The 5,597-nt window shown below is 39.5% G+C and overlaps 1 long non-coding RNA gene across 1 annotated transcript in view; it reads right to left on the bottom strand.

Annotated features, from left to right (window-relative positions):
• LOC125610963 overlaps positions 1 to 3,494 on the bottom strand; it is a 26,307-nt gene extending 22,813 nt beyond the window's left edge. Inside the window, exon 1 of the long non-coding RNA XR_007341069.1 lies at positions 3,484 to 3,494. This is a non-coding gene — a long non-coding RNA (uncharacterized LOC125610963). The remainder of the gene's footprint in view (positions 1 to 3,483) is intronic.
• Positions 3,495 to 5,597: the final 2,103 nt, after the last annotated feature.

The following is a 5,597-nucleotide window of genomic DNA, read 5'->3' as shown; positions in this document are numbered from 1 at the left end:
TCTCTCTCTCTCTCTCTCTCTCTCTCTCTCTCTCTCTCTCTCTCTCTCTCTCTCCATCCTCTCCATCCCATCAGCCCTTTAAAAGCCTGAGTTGACAGAGTTTCATGGTCACAAGCAGCATTCTAAAATTGGAATTTGGCTGGGTGACCACACTCTGGCCCTGGAATTCAGCAAACATCTGGGCCAGCGAGTGTGAGAAAGTTCTGTGGTAACAGAAGTTTCTGAGGCAACTGTGAGAGCTGGAATCTCACAGGCAAAAAGGTACAGTGTGGGCCTAGGAGCTGGGAGGCAGGTCGACCAGATGACAGGAGATGCAGCACGTTCCCTGAGTAGAGCTCCTAGCAGTGAGGGTTGGAAGCCATTGACTTAGCTGGCCCATCAACACATAGTGACAGACTCCTAAAGCAAACCTGGACCTTCTTCCAGGACTGCATATGGTAGACCAGGTTCCCAGGACAATTGCCTAAATAGCTGCTCCCCTGGTTGAGGCCCCCTCCACCCCAGGGGAGAGAAGGTAGCAGATTTAATTAAATTTTATGACTTCCATCTAATCTGGAATAGAGTCGTCTGGTATATTAAGTTTTTAAAAGTTCAAGAATTTGTCCCTTAATGGAAAGAGACATGTGCCAGCTAGAAAGCTGTAGTCTTTTTTAAAGTCACTGGGATCAGACACTGCATTATTTACTAGCTAAAACTTCACCTGTCCTCACAAATATAACAAATGTAAAATGAAAGTATTACAAATCAAGATGCTAAGGACAGTACCTTTATTATTTATTTGTATCATTATCATTAATTACAGGTAGCATTCATTAAGCACTCACAACGTACCAGGCTAAAGCCTTCACATGCATCAACTCAGCTATCACAAAATCCCTATGAGACAGTTATTTACAGTATGTTATGCCTACTGTATTTATGGGGGACCTGATGTTGAAAGATGAAACATCTCATAAGTGGCAAGGCCAAGACTCAAACTAAAGTTTGATTCCAAAACCTCTATTCCTAACCACTCCATTGTGTGTAATTTCCTTCTTCACAATAACAATTTCTTTTCAGATATTGTCAGTGCAATATGTGTACAACAGTCTTTAAAAGCACTAAATACTTTTATTCTTTATATATTGAGAACCACTGGTCAGACTTAATTTACTCTAAAGCACAATTTTATAAAACTTTTATCTTTGTGACTGATGTCTGATTTTTGGATCGGCACCCTTTATCACATTTTGTAGTTCTGAAATTATACAATCAGGACAGGCATGAAACAGAGGCTTCTGTGATGATTAGTTGACACAGCAATATAATGTATAATTTCACATCAGACTCCAGGTCCAACATAATTTATGTTCCCAACAAAAATGGCAATTGCCCAGCATCTGACATATGAATTTATGGTCTCAACTGTGGCCAAGTCAAAGCATGTTAGCATAGGGTATCTAAACATCTGACTCCAATCATTACACTGAAGATAAAGTCAGGCATCAGAGTTTATAAGTACGTCACTGAGTGTGAGAAGCAGAGAGGAAAACAGTTTTTAAGGGGGGAAATTAAGATAAAGGGTTTTTAATTTAAGATCATCACTTTTCAGTAGCAGGGGAGTGAGTGGTCCCATCCTCTCCCCCTACCCTGTTGGAAGGACCAGCATGGCTAGTGGTGCCAAGCCAGGAAGGTCAGGCAGCAGACAAAGGAGAAGATTCTGTGGGAGTCTGTCAGCTATTCACAGTTTTTATATTATTTATTGTTCTGTCGTCCAAACATACACTCTGCCCGCCTCCCCCATCCTGTTAATATGAATAATAGAAGATTATTTAGGTTTTTTATGAACTCCCAGATACTTGGGGAGGGAATGAGTTATAATAAATCTGTAATCTAATCTTTTCTCACATAAACATAAGGAACTGAAGTTTAAACTAAATATATTTATTACCCTCTAATGATATTTCCCATTCTACCAGGAAGGAGGGAGGCATGGCCCCATCTCTGTTCCCTTCAGGATCTGCTTCAAAATCCTGCACAGAAATCCTTAGTCATCAATCTTCTCCCTCAACCACTTCCCTTCTATTAACCACAAGAACCTCTGCTGGGCTTTTTAAGGAAACTCATTTATCCTCCTCCTACTTGAGGTAGGCTTTCCATTATGTGTAACTGGTCTGGATATTAACCACTCCACAACAAATATAACCATGCTAAACTAACATCCACAGCCACCTAGAGAAATGGCCTAAGATGTTAATGTCTTGCCAGAGCTCCCAGTGTTAATGCTACCTCACTGATGTTTTCTTACCAGTAAAGTTGGAGATGACATCTTCATGGCTTCATCTGGCCACATGATTACTTCCTGGAGTTACCTTAAAATTCAGATCCTCTGATTTTCTTTTTCTCTAACCTCTTAAGTCCATATGCTGTACAGAATAAAATTGTTCTCTATAAGATAAAGTAGTATCAGGAGAAACTAAATGGTATCACCAGGAAAAAAATTAAATAACCTATATATGAATATATAGTGGAAGAAGAAGGTAAAAACACTTATCAAAAATTAAATATCAGGCTGGACTTGTGGCTCAGAAGGAGAGCACTCGCCTGGCATGGGTGAGGCACTGAGTTTGATCATCAGCACCACATAAAAATAAAACAGAGATATTGTGTCCACCTATAACTAAAAGCTAATATGTTTTTTAAATTAAATATTGTCACATTACATGATCTCAAGCCCTAAAGGTAGTAGGTAAGCTCACCTTCAATCACTTTGAGGTTAGGCATGAGCATCTCCAAACTCAAGGCCCCAGGTTCAGCAATTTAGTTACCAAGCTAGTAAGTCCCAGAGTTGTGCTAATTTATTTTAAAATTCAGAGTCAACTGTGCTATACTAGGGCCTTAGATGAACACCTCCCTTTAACTTCTTTTCTTCTGACACAGGAGATCCTTGTCACCATCTGCTTAACAGAAGGCAAAAGTCAAGTGTGCTTGAAAGAAGGATATGGTTCAATCCCAGCTCTGTCCTTACTCCCACCGAGCCTCGTGGTCACTCATTTGACCTTTATAAGGCTTATTTCCCATCTGTAAAGCACTGTTCTACTACATTATGGCACTAGAATAAGATACAAAAGCTGCTTGCTTCCCAATGCACTTGACTTTCTCATTCACAAGCACACATACACTTACCCAAATGTCATAGTCTTTTATAAAATACTTCCCTAAATATTAATGTTCTAGATTTTCCATTTTTCCTCTATCTCCCATGACCACAGAAGTATCATTTTACTTTGTATCATTAAGTAACCTCAATAGATACTGGGAGTATCTAAAAATCTTCGAACTTGAAAGTGAAGGTTAAGATACGCAGTTCAGCACCTAGAACAAGTGCTGTCTGATATCTTCAGTACATAATTGGGTCTCCTTTATGAGTATTTCCTAATTTTCAACTGGACTCTTTCTTAGACATACTTGAAAATATTTGGCTGCATGAAACATGAGGAAAACCTAAACTCCAGATGAAACCTCCAATTTATACAATCAATCATTGCTTGTCTGTCCACCTTCAGTATGTTCTGTGAGGCTGTGGGCTGTGTTTAAAGACTAAGAGTCCTCAGTGGAGTCTAACTTAAGAGATGAGAAATACCCTGATGATGGTGAAGAATTTTCAAGCCCTATGAACATCTCTAAGCAGAATGGGGTTCATTTGTCAGGATGGGCAAGAAAGTCAATGGAAGGGCAAAGTCAGGCCAGGAAGGATCAAGACCCAGAAAAGAGAGATGGAAAAATAGGTAGCACCAGTGTCCCAAGCAGTTAGGGGCTGCAGGGTAGTGGAGTCGATCTCAGCAGTCAAGTGGCCATCATACACGACAGGTCAGTCTGCATATCACACTGATGCTGCCAGGAACTTGGAAGGGGGAAAATTACACTTTTTTTTTTCCACTGAATCCAACTGAAGTGTAACATGTCCTTCAATGAATCAATCACAGTGGTATTAGCAGAATCTATGACTTTGTCACACACAAAAAATTTTCATATAACAATTGTTGTAGGCATTAATTTTTTTTTTTTTTTTACTGTTACCAACACTTTAAAATTCTGTAGACCCACCACTGAATCTTATTACTTATTTTAAGGAAAAAAAAAGCACACATAGTACTGTATCAAAATTGTATTTTCATAACTTATTCCAATCTGACTTCTCTGTAGTATAACATATTTTACTTGGACATTTTAAATATTCTGAGAGAGGAACCATAGAGTTCACCAGAGAAACAAAGGGAGCATGACACAAAGACAGCGAAAAACCCCTGTATATAAGAATATTGCCACAGGAGTGGTGCTACACACTGGGATACCAGCTACTCAGGTGGCAAGACTGGAGGATTGCAAGTTTGAGGACAGCCTGGGCAACTTAGCAAGACTCTCTGTCTCAAAATAAAAAATGAAAACATCTGGGAATAACACTCTGTGGTAGAGTGCTTGCCAAACATGCTCAAGGTCCTAGGTTTGATCTTCAATACTACCAATAAATAAATAAATAAATAAATAAATAAATACGCAAGCAAGCAATAGTTCTTTTGAGTTTTGCAACAACTGTTTCACTAATCCAGACATGAACTTACTAAATTCAGAAGATGGACTAATGAACCAATTCTGTAGCAAAAACAGAAGCACAAAAGTTAACCCCAAAATATCCAGGAAAATTGCTTCCCGCTAGAAATCAAGGATGGGAGGGGAGATTGGGGCAGCAATTGGCAATACAGTGGAGTGCTGCTGCTTCACAGGACCGCAAGGAGTTCTCTTTTTCTACCGCGTCATCCAAGCAAATCTAACACACCCATGTCGAGAGGTAAAGGGGTTTGAGGGCACATCCTTCAGCAGAAGGCAAAGAAGGACCATTGATTAAAAAAAAAAAAAAAAGTAGTCATGGGATCAGGAGGAAATCCGTCTTCCCTCCAGTGACAATCACATGGGCCTTAATGGAAGAGTAGAAATAAATTGAAACAAGTGCAAATCTTAATGGAACCGACAGAAGTTATATGAAGAATGTGAAGAACAAATTAAACATGAGAAGTGAGCAGGATCCAATAACATGGAAGGTGCAACCTATAGGCCATAGGAATTGCAAACACAGGCTCCTGGGAAGCCCACAGTATTACCTAGGTCTTGAGTGACCTCCTCCCCTGTCTCTGGAAGGTAATTCCATGGATAAGCAATGACTTATCCTCTAGAGCTTCTCTGCTAAAATTGCCCTTCCTCCTCCCCCACGGCTGTGCCTTCATTCAGAAAATGATTTCTTTTTTCAGATCCCACTTTCAGGATATTCAGGATAAAGGGGTGACTTTTAGGATTTTTTCCCCTCTTTTGTTTTTAAAGAATTCAAATCAAATGATCACCTTTGGAGGAAAGGCTCTAATAAATAAGGAGCAGAAGAATGAACGATGTTGGCTCCTGCACAACTCAATCAACTGGTGACATGAAAACTAATTTAGCATTTGCCCTTTTGCTTGAAATGAGTAAATAGGACAATTTTCACATTGTTTCAAATTACACTGCAGCTGTAAAGTCTGGCAACAATTGTTGGCTTAAAAGAGCCAAGAGTGAACTTCTAAAACACC

Source organism: Marmota marmota, unplaced genomic scaffold (genome assembly GCF_001458135.2).
Source record: "Marmota marmota marmota unplaced genomic scaffold, marMar, whole genome shotgun sequence".
In the NCBI taxonomy this organism is placed as follows: Eukaryota; Metazoa; Chordata; class Mammalia; order Rodentia; family Sciuridae; genus Marmota; species Marmota marmota.
This window is presented reverse-complemented; position numbering and strand designations above follow the sequence as displayed.